The 18,378-nt window shown below is 47.4% G+C and overlaps 1 long non-coding RNA gene across 5 annotated transcripts in view; it reads right to left on the bottom strand.

The window, feature by feature from the left end:
• The window catches only part of LOC147105142 (uncharacterized), a 73,245-nt gene extending 55,107 nt beyond the window's left edge, over nt 1–18,138 (bottom strand). For 2 of the 5 annotated variants that reach the window (XR_015081689.1, XR_015081690.1), the window contains exons 1-3: nt 18,032–18,138; nt 12,126–12,246; nt 1,399–1,534 (exon numbers count right to left, since the gene is read on the bottom strand). This is a non-coding gene — a long non-coding RNA (uncharacterized LOC147105142). The remainder of the gene's footprint in view (nt 1–1,398; nt 1,535–12,125; nt 12,247–18,031) is intronic. The other 3 variants (XR_015081686.1, XR_015081687.1, XR_015081688.1) reach the window with 2 other exon arrangements.
• Nucleotides 18,139–18,378: the final 240 nt, after the last annotated feature.

The raw sequence follows: 18,378 nt of genomic DNA, 5'->3' as shown, positions 1-18,378 counted from the left end.
GCGGCGTCTGTGGGGGATGGGCGCCTCGTGGCAGCGCAGTACTGTTGCGTAACTGCGAATATTTTGACTGCCTCGGCAGCGAGCGCTGCGCAGTCTTCGACTTCGGATCTCGCCAAGGCCGCTTGCACTTGCTCCGGTAATTGGCTGAGGAATAACTCTCTGAAGAGAAAGCATTCCGGTTCGGAGCCGAGGAGTGTGTGCATTTGGCTCATCAGCTCGGAAGGTTTGGAGTCCCCGATCCCAGGCATAGCGAGCAGCCGACGGGCGCGTTCTGATTTCGTGAGCCCGAAAACCTGTAGCAACCGCGCCTTGAGGGTCTCATACTTGCGGTCCGATGGGGCGTTCTTGAGAAGACTGACGATCCGCGAGGCGGTAGAGCCGTCGAGTGCGGAGACCACGTAGAAGTATCGGGTCTGATCCTCAACGATGCCTCTCAGGGCGAACTGGGCTTCAACTTGGATGAACCACGTGGTTGCTTGTTGCTCCCAGGACTGCGGCAGCTTCAACGAAACGGCGTTTGCCTCCATGCTGTGTTCCTTTTGCGAAATCCGTTCACAAAAGTCGGGGTCACCAATGTAGGAATGGTCAAATTCCTGTCTAGAGATTGAGTTCGACGCAGGCAATCAATCAAAAAGGTTTTTAATGTCAAACTAACGAGTTTAAACAGATGGATGCAAGAGAACTATGAATACAGGTCTTAACAGGTCGGAGGCTCCACGAGGACTGCCTGGGCGGTCCCGTGGATGGCGTCATGATGTCATCACGTTTTTCCCGCGTTTGGGTGATCACGTGATTAGCGGCATGACGTCATCGCGTTTGCCCGCGCTCTTAAAGGGACCGCGCACTGTACATGCAAACAGTATATACAATGGTACAGATTTAGTCTGCAGCTAACAGCTCGTTAAAGGGAATTATGTACAGTTGTTCAGAGTCCCTCAGTGGCTCTGCCACAACTGGTGAGGCACCCATTGACTGAGTGGTCAGGGATGTGGGAACTCCCAACATTGGGAGACCCTACCCCTTCCGACAGCACTTCCCTTGTAAAGGATAAGTAGAGGCTCCAGACCTTACAAGGCCCTCTGGAATCCCTGATAAGGATGGGTCCTGGCCTAATTTGCAGTACATATGCCAGAATTACGGAGGGAGTGCACCAAAGGGTCGTAGATTTATGGCTCCAAAAGTTTCTGCAGTTTTATTCACACTGTATCATAGTGATCTTTCATAACTCATTTGCCTGTATCCTAGATATTGCAGCTGGCATTTAAAACTCAGATAGTAGGACAATATTAAGGTGGCAGCAAGCATTAATACTACCTTGCTGTTGTACGCATATCAATATATACAGAACCCAGTGGGAAAACTATTAAATTGTGGCTGCAGTAATGATAAATATTTTACCTGAACCTGTTAAAAGCTGGCTGCTCAATCGTTTCAATATAGGATGTGCTCCCTGTTTGCAATAACCATTGACGTCATCAAAGTCAAGTGTCCACACTAAAGCTCCTCCAAATTTATGCTTCTTTAGCCACTCGATCTACAAAAGAAAATTAACTGTTAGCTGCTTCAGGACCAAATTGCTACTGTAGAATAAGCTTACCTATCTTGTAAGGTCTGCTTTATCTTTTCACTGGATGCTTTCTACACACACCATGGGGCAGTGTAGTTAACGGGTAGCACCTGAATGGTGAGGCTTGAGGCTCTCCAGATATTTGGCATCAGGCCTTATTTCAATGTTGCCGGCGATGCGTCAAGAGATTGCTGGTGAAGAGGACTCCAAAGTTTGGGCCGCTGCTAGTGTCGCAGCAGCCCTCGGGTTAAGTGTTTTCAGGGATCTGGGTCTGTGTTGGGGCACAGCAGGGGGTTGGGGATTGTGGGGTTGGTGTCCGTGATCGTGGGGGTCGGTGTCGGGAATAGAACATAAGAACATAAGAAATAGGAGCAGGAGTAGACCAATTGGCCCCTCGAGCCTGCTCCGCCATTCAATAAGATCATGGCTGATCTGATCCTAACCGCCAATCCACTATGACAGGACTATCTCCTGAATCTAACAGAATTAGACACACGAAACAGGAGCAGGATCAGGCTACACGGCCCCTGGGCCCGCTCCGCTACCCACAGGGCCATGACCGATCCGAACCTAGACTCATGTCCAATTTCCTGCCCGCTCCCCGTAACCCCTAATTCCCCTTACTTCTAGGAAACTGTCTATTTCTGTTTTAAATTTATTTAATGATGTAGCTTCCACAGCTCTCTGGGGCAGCAAATTCCACAGACCTACCACCCTCTGAGTGAAGAAGTTTCTCCTCATCTCAGTTTTGAAAGAGCAGCCCCTTATTCTAAGATTATGCCCCCTAGTTCTAGTTTCACCCATCATTGGGAACATCCTCACCGCATCCACCCGATCAAGCCCCTTCACAATCATATATGTTTCAATAAGATCGCCTCTCATTCTTCTGAACTCCAATGAGTAGAGTCCCAATCTACTCAACCTCTCCTCATATGTCCATCCCCTCATCCCCGGGATTAACCGAGTGAACCTTCTTTGTACTGCCTCGAAAGCAAGTATGTCTTTTCTTAAGTATGGACACCAAAACTGTATGCAGTATTCCAGGTGTGGTCTCACCAATACCTTGTACAACTGCAGCAATACCTCCCTGTTTTTATATTCCATCCCCCTAGCAATAAAAGCCAACATTCCATTGGCCTTCTTGATCACCTGCTGCACCTGCATACTAACTTTTTGTGTTTCGTGCACCAGGACCCCCAGATCCCTTTGTACTGCAGTACTTTCCAGTTTCTTGCCATTAAGATAATAACTTGCTCTATGATTTTTCCTGCCAAAGTGCATAACCTCACACTTTCCAGTATTATATTCCATCTGCCAAATCTCTGCCCACTTACTTAGCCTGTCTATGTCCCTTTGCAGGTTTTTTTATGTCCTCCTCACTCACTACTTTCCCTCCCATCTTTGTATCATCTGCAAACTTTGATATGTTACACTCGGTCCCTTCCTCCAAATCGTTAATATAGATTGTAAAGAGTTGGGGTCCCAGCACTGACCCCTGCGGAACACCACTGGTTACTGATTGCCAGTCTGAGAATGAACCATTTATCCCAACTCTCTGCCTTCTGTTAGATAGCCAATCCTCTATCCATGCCAGAATATTACCCCCAATCCCGTGATTTTTTATCTTAAGCAATAATCTTTTGTGTGGCACCTTGTCAAATGCCTTTTGGAAGTCTAAATACACTACGTCCACTGGTTCCCCTTTATCCACCCTATATGTTACTTCCTCAAAGAACTCCAGCAAATTTGTCAAACATGACTTCCCCTTCATAAAACCATGCTGACTTTGTCCTATTAAATTATGATTATCCAAATGTCCTGTTACTGTCTCCTTAATAATGGACTCCAAAATTTTACTTACCACAGATGTTAGGCTAACCGGTCTATAGTTTCCAGCCTTCTGTCTACTGCCCTTTTTAAATAAGGGTGTTACATTAGCAGTTTTCCAGTCTGCTGGGACCTTTGCCGAGTCCAGGGAGTTTTGGAAAATTATTACTAATGCATCCACAATCACTACCGCCACTTCCCTCAAGACCCTAGGATGTAAGCCATCAGGTCCAGGTGATTTATCCGCCTTGAGTCCCATTATTTTACCGAGTACCACTTCCTTAGTGATTTTGATCATGTTTAGCTCCTCCCCCCCTATAGCCCCCTGTTTGTCCAGTGTTGGGATATTCTTAGTGTCTTCTACTGTAAAGACTGATACAAAATATTCATTCAGTGTTTTTGCCATCTCCATATTTCCCACCATTAATTTCCCGGTCTCATCCTCTAAGGGACCAACATTTACTTTAGCCACCCTTTTTCTTTTTATATAACTATAAAAACTCTTACTATCTGTTTTTATATTTTTTGCTAATTTACTTTCATAATCTATCTTCCCTTTCTTAATCAATCTTTTTGTTATTTTTTGCTGTCTTTTAAAGTTTTCCCAATCCTCTATCCTCCCACTAGATTTGGCTACCTTATATGCCCTTGTTTTTAGTCGAATACTATCCTTAATTTCTTTACTTAGCCACGGATGGCTGTCTTTTCTTTTACACCCTTTTCCTCTCTGGAATATATATTTTTTGGAAGTTGTAAAATAACTCCTTAAATGTACACCACTGATCATGTATCGTCTTACCCTTTAATCTATTTTCCCAATCCACTCTACTCAATTCCGCTCTCATACCTTCATCGTCTCCTTTATTCAAGCTTAGCACGCTTGTTTGAGATCCAACCTTCTCACCCTCTAATTGAATATGGAATTCAACCATGTTATGGTCACTCATTCCAAGGGGATCCTTTACTAGGACATTTTTAATTAATCCTGTCTCGTTACACAGGACCAGATCTAAGGTTCCTTGCCCCCTGGTCGGTTCAGTTACATACTGCTCAAGAAACCCATCCCTAATACACTCAATGAACTCATCCTCAAGACAGCCCTGCCCAATTTGATTTGTCCAATTAATATGATAGTTAAAATCCCCCATAATTATAGATGTTCCCTTATTACAAGCCTCAACTACTTCCTGATTGATACTCCGTCCAACAGAGTTGCAACTGTTCGGAGGCCTATAGACTACGCCCACTAGTGTTTTTTTCCCCTTATTATTCCTCATCTCCACCCAAACTGTTTCATTATCCTGATCTTTTGACCCAATATCATTTCTCTGTATTACAGTGATTTCTTCCTTTATTAACATAGCCACCCCACCTCCCCTTCCTTCCTGCCTGTCCTTCCTGATCGTTAAATAACCTGGTATGTTTAATTCCCAGGCATTGTCACCCTGCAGCCATGTTTCTGTAATGGCCACAAGATCATACCCATATGTAGTTATTTGTGCCATTAACTCGTCTATTTTGTTACGAATGCTACGTGCATTCAGATAGAGAACTTTCAAATATGTTTTGTGACACTTAGTTCCTGCTTTTGCCCTTTTTATTACTTTACCTTTTACTCCATACCTTTGCCCCTTCCTGACACGCTCTGGTTTTTAATTTCCCCACTGGTACCTAAGTCTATGACCTTCTCTGTTGGCATTTTTATTATTTGCTCTCTAGGAACCTCCTCCCCACTAGCTAGTTTAAAGCCCTCTCTACAGCCCTAGTTATATGATCCGCCAGGACTCTAGTCCCAGCACTGGCCAAGTGAAGCCCGTCCCAACAGAACAGCTCCCTCCTGCCCCAGTACTGGTGCCAGTGTCCCAGGAAGCAAAACCTATTTCTCCCACACCAGTCTTTGAGCCACGCATTTAACTCTCTAATTTTATTTGTCCTAGCCAAATTCGCTTGTGGCTCAGGTAATAATCCAGAGATTATTACCCTTGAGGTTCTGTTTTTTAATTTGACCCCTAGCTGCTCATACTCCTTTAACAGAACCGGCTTCCTCGTCCTATCTACATCGTTTGTACCAACATGGACCACGACAACTGGATCCACCCCCTCCCACTGCAAGTTTCTTTCCAGCCCAGAGGAGATGTCCTTAACCCTGGCACCGGGTAGGCAACACAGCCTTCGGGACTCTCGCTCTCAGCTGCAGAGAACTCTATCTATCCCCCTAATAATACTATCCCCTACCACTACAACATTTCTATTTACTCCCCCCTCTTGAATGGCCCCCCGTTCCACGGTGCTGTGGCCAGGTTGCTCATCCTCCCTGCAGTCCCTGCTCCTGTCCCCACAAGGAGTAAGAACCTTGAACCTGTTGGACAAGAGCAAGGGCTGCGGCTCCTCCAGCTCTACCTCCTGGATCCCCGTACCTGCCTCAGTCGTAGTCACACCGTCCTGTCCCTGACCATGGGCTACATCTGAATTAATTAACTTCATAGGTGTGACCACCTCCTGATACACAGAGTCCAGGTACTTCTCCCCCTCCCTGATGTGTCACAGTGTCTGAAGCTCAGGCTCCAGCTCATCAACACAGAGCTGGAGTTCCTGTAGCAGCAGACACTTGTCACAGGCGTAATCACCGTGAGCCTCAATGGGGTCCACCGGCTCCCACATCTCGCAACAGTAACACATCACCTGCTCCATTCTATATAATTAATTAAATTTTTTATTGTTAGTTATGGACACCCTCTTCCCGATTTTAGATGCTAGTATCCCCTTTAATTAATTGGATTTAAATTAAATCAATCCCTCTAATTACACCAGTTAAATGGTTTACCAACAGTCACTCTGCACCAGAAAGGCCTTATTAACTACAACCCACAGAGTTAAAGTTTGAAAAGAGCACCTAACACCCCACTTAACCTAACTCACACTTACCCAAACTCACAGCACTCTCTGCTGACTCGCACTCAGTGCTTGCTCGCACTAGCCTGGTCTTTTTATACTGTTTGTTTGTTTACAGCCAAATGAGTCACCCCTGCTGATTGGTTAGAAAACTGGTTTCCACTGCCTGCAGTGCCAATTTACTCCTACTGCAGTGTAACCTTGTTTTACTCTTCTTAAACCAACAGAATCCCAAATATTTAACTTTTCCCCTTTACTTAAACTGCTTAAGTAATCTTATCAAGAATGATTTAAAGAGAAATAACAATTAAAGAACTCTCCCACTTACCCAAACTCACAGCACTCTCTGCTGACTCGCACGTTTCGACAGGATCCAGTGCTGGTGCTTCCTCCGCAGTAGGCAGTGGCAGGCGTGATAGCCCATCAGCATTTCCATGCTGTTTCGTGCCCTTATATTCAATCTCATAGTGGTGCGCTCCTAGAAAAAGTGACCATCTTTGTAGTCATTGTGCAGTCATCACCGGAACGCCCTTCTTCGGATTAAAAATGGAGACAAGAGGCTGGTGATCAGTCAGCAAGGTGAATTTCTGCCCGTGCAGATAGTGATTGAACTTTTTCACTCCCCACACTAGGCTGAGGGCCTCCCTGTCAATCTGGGCGTAGTTACGCTCGGCTGAGGTTAGTGATCGTGACGCAAAGGCTATTGGCCTCTCTCAGCCGTCCGAGAATTTGTGCGACAGCACCGCTCCAATGCCGTAGGGTGACGCATCACATGCCAACCGAATTGGTAATGCTGAGTTGTAATGGGCCAATACCTCTTTCGATGTGATTAGTGTTTTGCTCTTCTGGAAAGCTCGTCTACATTCGTCACTCCACTTCCATGGCACCCCAGTTTGCAGTAGGGTGTTCAGTGGGTGTAGTATTGTAGACAAATTTGGCAAGAACTTATGGTAGTAGTTTACCAGCCCGAGGAACGACCTCAGTTGTGACACATTTTCCGGTGCTGGAGCCTTGACTACTGCCTCAATCTTCTCTGGGGACTTATGTAACCCCTCTTTATCGAGAACGTGGCCACAATACGAGATTTGTTTTCTAAAAAACTCGCATTTGGGGCAGTTAGCTCGGAGCCCATATTCCTGCAATCTAGTGAGCACCTGCTCCAGGTTGGCAAGGTGATCACTGTCATTTTCGCCCGTGACCAGGATGTCGTCCAAATAACACTGGGTCCCTGGGATCCCTTGCAGGACTTGTTCCATTGCCCTCTGCCAAATAGCCGGAGCTGATGCTACACCGAATACCAGCCGGTTGTATTGGTAGAGACCTTTATGGGTGTTGATTGTGAGGTATTTTTTTGATGCTTCTTCTACCTCCATTTGCAGATACGCCTGGGCCAGATCAATCTTAGTGAAGCGTTTCCCTCCAGATAGTGAGACGAAAATATCTTCAATCCGCGGAAGTGGATATTGTACGTTGTGAAGGACCGGGTTCACTGTTACCTTAAAGTCCCCACAGATGCGAACCTTCTTTGGTTCCCCAGGCGTGCTGCTCAACGACTTTTTCATCATAGGGACGATGGGTGTAGCCCACTCGCTCCAGTCTACCTTGGACAGTACACCTGAACGTTCCAGACTCTCCAGCTCTGCTTCGACGGCTGGGCGGATCGCATAAGGTACCGGTCTGGCGTTAAAAAATTTTGGGCTTGCGTTTTCTTCAATTTTAATTGTTGCTGTCATGCCTTTTAGTGTTCCGAGTCCTTGCTGGAACACTTCTTTCGCATCAATTAGGATCTTTGACAGTCGCCCAGGTGTGACGTCGTCATCCTTTTTGTCAGCCACAGTCAGTGCCTGTATGGAATGCCAATCCAGTTGTATTTTCCGGATCCATTCACGTCCCAGTAATGGTGGTCCTCCATCTTGCAATACATACAGGTCTAGTTTTGGTGTTTCCTTACCGTTATATATAACGGTCACCCTTATTTTTCCTTTGGGGTAGACTTTTTGCCCCGTGTACGTCTTCAAAATAATTTTTGTGTCTCTCAAGGGTATGTGTGAGAATAGCCGCTCGTAGTCCCGTTGGTTTATGACTGTTAGGGCTGATCCTGTGTCCAATTCCATCTTTACCTGGACTCCTGCTATCTTGAGAGTGACCCAAATGGGTCGGTAATCCTCCGTTGTGATCACATTATGTAGTTTCAGACAACTCAGTTCCCTGCTTTCGGAGTCGTTATCACTCTTTTGTTCGTCTGAACTATTCTCCGTCATCTTATGTACCTTCTGGTACTTTCCTTTGGTAGGTTTCTTATTGCTGATTTTCTTTCCTGACCTGCAGACTCGTGCTATGTGTCCTACTTTTCCACACTGTCTGCACACTTTGTCTTTGAACCAGCAATCATTCTGGTCGTGTGTTGTTCTGCTGCAGCGATAGCACTTCTCTCTTCCATATGACATTTCGTTTGTGCCATATTCTTGTGGTCTCTGTTGTATCTCTGCAGCGCCCTGTACTGCTGCTTCATATGATACCGCAATGCTGAAAGCCTTTTCCAGCGTAAGGTCCTTTTCAGATAAAAGCTGTTTCTGGGTTCCTTCACTTTGAAGCCCACACACAAACTTGTCCCTTAAGGTATCTGCCAGTCCCGCTCCAAACTGGCAGTGTTTCGATAGTTTGCGCAGTTCTGTTAAATAATCAGCATTGCTTTCATCCTTATGCTGGTTCCGTTTGTGAAACTTGAATCTTTCTGCTATCAGCAGCGGTGTGGGGTTTAAATGTTCCTTTAGTATCGTTACTATATCTTCAAAACTCTTTTCCATTGGCTTCGTTGGGGTTACTAGATTTCGTAATAAACCATACGTCTTTGCACCCATTAAATTTAACAATACCGACGTTTTCTTGTCATCTGACACCTCATTTGCCTCGCAGTACACCTCTATTCGTTCGACATATGTAGTCCAATCTTCGACTTCATTGTCAAATGTGGTGATACTGCCACTCTTCTGCATTTTGGGTGTGGTTTAAAATGGCGTCTCCCAATGGCTTAAAATGGCGTCTCCCGTGCTTTCCTTCCTCCCCCGCTGCTGCCGACGCCGCTCCCGGCGGTTCTCGTGGCAATGGCGGCGCCCTGTAGGTTTCGCGCGATTCTCTTGCGCTTTTGCCAACGCCGCTCTCGGCGGTCCTCGTGGCAATGGTGGCGCCTCGCGGGTTTCTGCGCGTCTCTCTCTCCCTCTCTCCGACGCTGCTCGCCCCCTGAACACCGGCTGCACCCTGTGCGCTCTGCCCCCTCTCTCTCTCCCCCGTCGACGCTGCTCGGCCCTTTGCTGTGCCGCTCGGTCAGGCTCTAGCCCGCCGCTGTCCGGGAAGGGTCTGCGCACTACCTGTTGCTAGCCCGTTTTGCTGGACCACCTCGACTGAAATGCCAAGCCTGGCTCTCGACAGCCTCCCCCGCAATTCTCAAGTCTCTGCTGGATGACTGGGCGGTTGCCCGTGGTCGACGCCCGAGTCTCTGGCCTTGACCTCCAATCCACTGATCTCCAGGAACGAATCCCCGGGAGGTGATGCAGAGTTGCAGGTAGGTTCGAACCTGCCTCGTCGCCAATGTTACGTCCGTGTATAATGAGACACAGACTGCGGAGAACGGTACAATAGGTGTTTACTCAACGTGGCCCAGACTGCAACTGATCTGTACAGATTACTACTCAGCGTTATATACAGGTGTGGTCACTGCCGGTACTACAGTATACATGAGCTGTAAAAAGTAGTTCCCCCCTTAAAGGTACATACATTACAACCAGAACCTGTCGTGTTTGTGCTGAATGCAAACCCCGCTTCTATAAGCCGTCCGAGCCAGCTCATCTTATTAAAGCAACTCCACCATTTGAGCGTTTGAGTCTCGATTTTAAAGGTCCCCTTCCATCGAGCGACCGTAATGTCTATTTTCTTAATATTATAGACGAGTACTCTCGGTTCCCTTTTGTTATTCCCCTGTCCGGATGTGACTAGTGCTGTTGTAATTAAATGCCTCTGCCAACTGCTTTCCTTGTTCGGCATGCCTAACTATATACATAGTGATGGGGTTCTTCCTTTTATGAGCAAAGAATTGCGACAGTTTTTGCTATCGAAGGGGATTGCAACGAGTAGAACTACCAGCTACAACCCTCGTGGTAATGGGCAGGTCGAGAAAGAAAATACGACAGTGTGGAAGGCTATCGTACTGTCTCTGAAGTCGCGAGGCCTGCCGACCTCTCGCTGGCAGGATGTCCTGCCAAACGTGCTGCATTCCATAAGGTCTCTTTTGTGTACAGCGACGAATGTCACCCCTCATGCAAGGATGTTTAGTTTTCCAAGAAAAGCTACTAATGGAGTAATGTTACCCACATGGTTGACGATCACGGGCCCTGTGTTGTTGCGCAGACATGAGAGGCCACAAGACTGATCCACTGGTGGAGGAAGTACAACTCCTCCATGCTAATCCCCAGTATGCGTATATTCAATATCCGGATGGGCGAGAGGATACGGTCTCTATTAAAGATCTTGCACCTGCTGGAGCTCGAAAAGAGTTCAACTCTGAGAGTAGAGTTTTCAATCGTGGTATTGGACCTTCAGAGACACAAACCCTCTGTGTGGAAAATACTGATGATTCTGGGAATTCGAATGAACCGGAGTTAGTACTCCGGGAGGAGCCTCAGCAAGAGTCACGTCGTTCCCAGAGGATTATCAGACCTCCTGACAGACTGAACCTATAGCAGGGGGTGAATGTGATGAAATAACTCTGTGTTCTGGCATTTGTATTGTTGTTGTTGTTGTACTTGTAATGTCTGGAATGTTCCACCGGGGGAACCACTAATGCTCCTCCCTAGCCCCGCCCCTCTTTTGGAATGTTCTACCAAGGGCTGGGTCGGTGATGAACTGTGTTAACTTGATGCCATGTTCTTTACTTAATAAAAGCCTTCAGTTTTAAGCTTTAACTTCACGGATTCAGGCAGTTATTTGGCACATCACTTTTACCAGAGGGGGCTCTTTAGCCCCAATTAGGGTTACCCTTCTTTGGTGCACATACTGCAGCAGGGCCCTCAGCCATTTAGCATCAAACCATGCAATGAAAGAGATGTCAGATGAAGGTGGTAAATGATGTACCTCTGCTTTGTCTCTTGTCAATCTCAGTCCACTGCAGTTGTGGCTGCGCTGGCTTCACACTTTCACTCAGCCAGCAGGCGGAGCCGGCACTGCCCAAGCGCCGTAAATAAGATACCAGATAAATTACACCAGCCTGCCGCAGTTAGCAGTCTAAATATACTTGCAGTGTTGCCCCCACATCTCCAATGTGCCATTGTGAAGAATTAATCCACTTTTCTGCCACTAATTTAACTTTCCTTTTAATGGCAAACTGAAGCCCTTTGAAAGTTGCTACTTCACTAGATTTTCTGTTCGTCAACCAATTTTAACATAGGCCAAATGTGTGGGTAAGTCTTTCATATGCCAATAGCCTATTCAAATTAAGCTAGGGACTTCCATTTCAAAGATTAGCATGCCTTTCCCTCCTCTGAACAGTTGGCTCTAGCTAGTTTGTTCGCAAAATTGGGGTTCTAATCTATGCAGCTAATTTTTATGTTTTGTAAAGCAGGTAGTTACTCTCCAATGAGGCTAGCCATTTGTTTCCTCCCCTTCCTCTGTCCTTCTGCTCTGTATACCACGGCCACCAAGAGGTTGGTGGTGCCACAGTGCAACATCGTTGGTTTACAACAACTATATATTCACAAATCACTACAATAACTCTTTACTCATATAATTCAAGGTTTAGGTATATATTCAGCATTTTTTGGATATATTCTTTAAAAGTCATACTTACCAATCAGTCCAAATATTATCCCCATGTTTTGATGCAGTGAGTTAGTGTCTTTACAGCTTTATGCTTGATGTAGTTGATGGTACTGTAGTACTGCTGGAACTACGCAATATCTTGACATATCCTACAACATATATGATTATTAGTTGCATACAAGTGCCAAATTGCATTCAAAGTCGGGGGTGCGGTGGGAGCAGACTGATATGCAGCTATTTAAGCTTTGTACCCAAACCTGTTAGAATTATTTGTGAGCATACATTTCAGCAACAGTGGGTAATTTCACAATCTGCTGATTCTGAGCATGAACCAGGCACACTAAGCAGAATCCCAAGACTCTGCACACTATCCACAGTAAAGATACAGGAAAGAAGTTTACAGTCTTTGGGGGAGAAATTGACTATAGCCCCGTTTGGGGCACCAGCCTCGCCAGGGCGATAAAAGTAGCGTCCCGGAACCATTCGCGGCCGCCCGCTGGAAATTCAGTGGTAGCGCCCCAAAGGGAAGCGTGGCGCTACTGGAGGTGCCCCGCATCCCTCTTGGGGCGCTGCGACTGAATATCATGGCGCAACGCCACACGCTGCGGCACGTCGCGCTGCGGTACTGCAGGCCTTCCTCCCCTTCTTAAAGGGGAGGGGCCTTGTTCAGCGCGACCTGGGGCCCCATTGGGCCCCCGAGGATCGCGAGTGCCGGCAAAAGAGCCCGGCACCGAGAAGTGCCGAGCTCTTGGAACGCAGCCGGCACTCCGCGGGGGGTTCAGGAGGCCGGGGACGGGAGCGCAGACAGGTGGCCAACAACAAAAATGGCCGCCCCGCACCTCTCCTTTAATTTGCGCCTCCCCCGCCGCAGGTAGGCCCCCCTGAACCGGTCGCACATAGCGTCCGGTGGTAAATCAGGGGGCGCTTCCAAATATTGCGGCCGGGGTGTCAGTGGGGCGCTGCGCACACCGATGATGTCATCGGTAGCGGCGCAGCGCTAATGGCTAGCGCCACCACTAGTGTCCCGCGGAATTTAGCGGGAGGCGTGGCCAGTGGCTTGCGACCCACTTAGCGCCCTCTTAAGGCGCTAACGGGTGGCGCAGCCAACTGAATTTCTCCCCCTTTCTGTTTTAAATCAGTGGCTGAACTGGGGCTAAAAATTCAAGGGCTTTACGCCACACGTTACCGGCAAAAAATAGCAAAAAGAGGGCGGCCGCCACTCTTTCGCCAACAGGTGGCGGGTCCCGCAGTATCCTCCATTTTCACAGGCCCGGCAGCGTTGTCTGTAAGATCCATCACCCTGCAAATTAAAATGAGGTGACGTCACGCTGACTTAACGTCACTATGCCGAACTTGGACCTTTGCACTGAGTTCAGCGCTCGATCCTAAGCTCACCATGTAAACCCAGCATGCAGCTGACTCATAGAAGTGCTGTCAGCACCTCTTAAAGGGACACACACATCTTTCAGGTAAGTTTGCATTTAAGCTTTTGGACTGTGTTTTTTGATTTTATTGAAGTAGTGGCTTTCTGCAATAGATGTTAAAAGTTTTTTTTAAGTGTGCAGGGAGTGCTGCTGGACGCTTGCAAGGTCTCGGATGGTAAAGGAAGGCCTCTGAGAAGACAGAAAATGCTGCAAAAACTCAGCAGGTCAGGCAACATCCGTGGAGAGAAAAACAGAGTTCATGTCTCAGGTCAAGATCCTGCCTGACCTGCTGAGTATTCCGAGCATTTTATGCTGTCACTTCAGATTTACAGCATCCGCTCGCAGAGGGAATAGGAAGACGCAGAAGAGGAAAAAACAGAAGAAGCCAAAGAGGAAGAAACAGAAGAGGAGGAAGCAGAAGGAAGGATGCAACCCAGACAGCCCCTTTCTGGCTGGGATGGAATCATCCGTCTGCGACACTAGTAAGTACAACTCCAATTCCTCTTTCAACATCAGTCCCACACCTTACCTTCCCTCTGTTACTGACCATCACAGCGTCCTCTTGGCCATGATGCTAGGAAAAAAAGCCACCAAGAAGCAAACTTTCCAATCCAACTTTATACATCTATCCATCCAATATGACATCAAGAAATCAACTCATCACCCTCATGCATTCTCTGAGTGACTGTCTTGTGTATGCCTTTGCCTATCCTACTGATGTCATGCAGTGCTACCCCAGTGGCTGCAACATGGCTAGTGGAAGGCTGCTGACTTTCAGTAGGGGACACTGCAAATGGCTATGCTGCTCGACCTTTGAGGAGCTGGGTGTGTCAAATCAAGTGATGGTGTTTCTTCTTCTTCTTCAATCTCCTCTCCCTCTTCTTGGCCAACCACTGGCTGGCCAGGCTGCATTTCTTGGGTGTGTGAAATGAGGAAGGCACAAGGGTGGAGTTGTGGTGAGGGGATGGCGGGAAAGCAAGAGGTGCATGTGAGAAGGAAGATAACGTATGAGGATACCAGCATCTTGTATCATTTCTGCCCCACTGCTGGCCAAGGGCTCAGCCATGCTCCTGCCAAGACTGTCTCCTCCAAGGGGGGTGAGGTGAGGCTAGGAATGGCATATTTGGCTCATGATTGGTACAGATTGTTGGTAGGTGAGTGATTGTGGGGCGGGGGGGGGAAAGAGTCGTGCATTGAGCAATGTATGAGGCTGGTGCTGCAGTTGGTAGGAGATGGCTTTTGAAGATGCATTTACTGACCTTGACCACTGGTCTGAGGTCATGAAGCTTCTTTAGGCACTGGAGCCAGATCGTGGGGGGCGACACTGCTGGCAGTGATGGCCTCGGTGATGTGGTCCCACATCATTCTTTCTGGAGGGCATCCTGGCACCTGTGGGTAGAGGACGTCTCTTGCAGTGTTGACCCCTGCACAAAGCTGGAGTGCTGCTTACGAGACCCTGGGTGCCCCTTCCCTGGCTTGCTGAGTCGTTTGTGTTAGTGCTGAAGCACTTTTCCCAATTTTTGAGGTTCAGAAGGGAATTCAGCTTTAAGAGTTGAAGACTTCCATTTGGAACTTCTTTTTAATGTAAATTTTTTTTTAAAGGCAGTAAGAACTGAAAATTGAACTTTTTCACTTCATTTTTATTTGTATTAGTTCAGAAGGCATTGCCCTTTTAATTTCCCACAACACCTAGCGAATTCCATTGTCTTGTTTCCAGAGGCTGTTGGAACATCAAATGCCACTCCTGGACAGGAACTTCGACTCCCATGCCTGCACTAACGCCACCAGGAGGGCGTTACACAGTAAATTAGTGCTGGGCTAAGAAGCTTTAGCCCCCAGCGTGAATTTTTCTCCGGTAGCGCTTTGTCCATTTTCAGCAGCTGTTAACCCAAGGCCGTGGTGACATCTGCAACTCTCGTGGCAGCCACGAATTCTTCCCCTCTGGCCTTTTATTTTAAAGCAAGCCTATTTCTATAGTCAGTCTTTTCTGAACAGTAATAGTCTTTTTTTAATTTATTCGTTCCTGGGATGTGGACGTCGCTGGCAAAGCCAGCAATTATTGCCCATCCCAAATTCCCCTTGAGAAGGTGGTGCTGTCCTCGTGGTGAAGATACTCCCACAGTGCTGTTAGGTAGGGAGTTCCAAGAGTTTGACCCAGCGACGATGAAGAATGGTGATATATTTCCAAGTCAGGATGGTGTGTGACTTGGAGGTGTTCCCTTGCGCCTGCTGCCCTTGCCCTTCTGGGTGGTAGAGGTCACGGATTTGGGAGGTGTTGTCGAAGAAACCTTGGCAAGTTGCTGCAGGGCATCTTGTAGATGCTACACACTGCAGCTATGGTACGCCGGTGGTGGAGGGAGTGAATGTTTAACGTGGTAATGGGGTGCCAATCAACCGGGCTGCTTTGTCCTAGATGGTGTCGAGCTTCTTGAGTGTTGTTGGAGCTGCACTCATCCAGGCAAGTGGAGAGTATTCCATCACACTCCTGACATGTGCCTTGTAGATGGTGGAAAGGCTTTGGGGAGTCACTTGTCGCAGAATACCCAGCCTCTGACCTGCTCTTGTAGCCACAGTATTTACATGGCTGGTCCAGTTAAGTTTCTGGTCAATGGTGACCCCCCCCAGAATGTTGATGGTGGGGCTTTCGACGATGGTAATGCCGTTGAATGCTGCCTTGATGAGCCACTCTCACCTCACGTCTAGAATTCAGCTCTTTTGTCCATGTTTGGACCAAGGCTGTAATGGAGTCTGGAGGCAAGTGTTTTCAAGTCAGGATCAAATATGGAAGAATAAATGAAAATTTATGGAAAAGTTTGTCACAACCCATCCATTTTAAAGGAAAAAAGATCCAAATCAAATGCAATTAAAAGTTCTAAACACACATATAATTGATATTAATATGCTGTTTTAAGATTGAATATTTGTTGGTGGTAGTCACCTGGATGTTTCCTACATTTGATTCTTAGAGAATTAATATCCCTATTTTTAAGTTTAACGCTTTTCTTCCACTATACCCACTACCAAAATCCTGATCCCTTGTACCTCAAGGCTTGATTTCTCTAGTGCTCTCCTTCGTGGCCTCTCAAGCCCCAGTCTACAGAAATTCGAACATCCAGATCTCTGCTGCTCTTATGTTATCCCGGTCAAAGTCCTGCACATCTATCACCTACATTACTGTTCTCAATTGTCTCACTATCCCCTACCGTAAAGATATCAAAATCCTTGGGCATGAATTTGCGATCGGAGGCTTCCCGCGGGCAGATGCGTCCAATCATCAAATTTTCTATGCAGTTAAATGGTGGTCCGGGAGATATGAAGGCTTGCGATCCTGGGCCTCTCCTGGTAGAAATGCGTGGAAGTCCACGTATCCCAGGGGCACATGCGGTTCGCAAGCGCCCCTGGAATCACATGGGTCAGCCCAACCAATGAAAGGGAATCCCCATTCATACTTTTGACAGTTCCGTATGCATGGAACTGTCATAAGTATGAATGGGGATGACTTAAAAAATACATGAACACATGAAATAATCTTTTTAAATTACATATATAAAATTAATTAAAATGGCATTAATTAAATATTTCAAACAAAAATGTAATTATTTGTAAAAAAAATTTATGGGGGAAAAATTTGGTTGATTTGCACCTGGGCGCTAACGGGGCACAAAGCAACTCGTGCCCGGGCGCGGCGCCTCACGGGAGGTTAGCGGTGGCGATAACCATTGGCGATGCTGTCATCGTCGTGCACAGCACACTGCTCGCGATCTTCGGTAGCGCCCCCTGACTTACCGCTGGATGCTATATCTGGCAGGGTTAAGGGGGCCTACCTGCGGCCGGGGTGGCGCAAATTAAAGGGGAGGTGCTGGGCGGCTATTTTTGCTGCTGGCCGCCTGCCAGGCCTAGTTGGGGTCCAATGTGCAACCCCCATGGGTGGAGAAGCCTACAACACATTGTTCCCCTGTACTCTGCAATTTCCTTAAACTTCCTCGCCTCAGCACTGTTCTTAAAGTCTCCTCAAAACCTGCTGGGTGTCCACAACTCAGCTCCACTTGGGTTGCCGTTCAGCTCATTTAAAAATAAATCCTCAACTAGATAAGAGAGAAACTGTTTCCACTGGCAGGAGGGTCACAGATTTGAAAATAATTGGCAAAAAAAGTCGGAAGGCAGATAATGAGAATTTTTTTTTTACACAGGGAGTTATTCTGATCTGGAATGCGCTGCCTGAAAGGGTGGTGGAAGCAGATTCAAGTGATTTTCAAAAAGGAATTGGATCTCGACTTAAAAAGGGGGGAAAGTGCAGAGTTGTGGGGAAAGAGCAGGAGAGTGGGACTAATTGGATAGTTCTAGCAAAGAGCTGGCAGAGGCACAATGGGCCGAACGGCCTCCTTCTGTGCTGTCAGATTCTCTGATTCCAACCGCCTGTTTCTCGTCCTTCTAACATATTTGATCGAAATATTTCAAAAGTTAAGACAGCACAGATTTGTTGTCCTTTTCGACGGTTTTCGGCACTTACATTAACCAATAGGTGACAGTTGGGCTGATTCCTCCCCTCACCCACCCGTCCCTCTCTCCGCCTTTCTCTTCAGTGAGCGGACAGCTCCTGCACGACAGCCGCCCGCCAAAAATGCCGCGCTTGCGCAGTGCCGGTCACCCAAAAAATAGTACCGCGCCTGCGTAGTGTCGACCTCCAAAAAAAAAATACCGCGCTTGCGCAGTACCTACCACCAAAAAAAACACTGCCGCGCCTGCGCAGTGCCGGCCGAGCGCTGCGTGCGGGGCTGAGTGAGAGCGCGAGGCTCGGGGCTGAGGCCCGGAAAGGAGACAAGGCGGAGCTGCCTCATTTAACCAGCTTCGTCCGAC

Source organism: Somniosus microcephalus, chromosome 18 (genome assembly GCF_052327205.1).
Source record: "Somniosus microcephalus isolate GS21.2 chromosome 18, FLI_Smic_1.0, whole genome shotgun sequence".
NCBI lineage: Eukaryota > Metazoa > Chordata > Chondrichthyes > Squaliformes > Somniosidae > Somniosus > Somniosus microcephalus.
The sequence above is the reverse complement of the archived record's forward strand: the minus strand, read 5'-3'. Positions and strand labels throughout refer to the sequence as shown.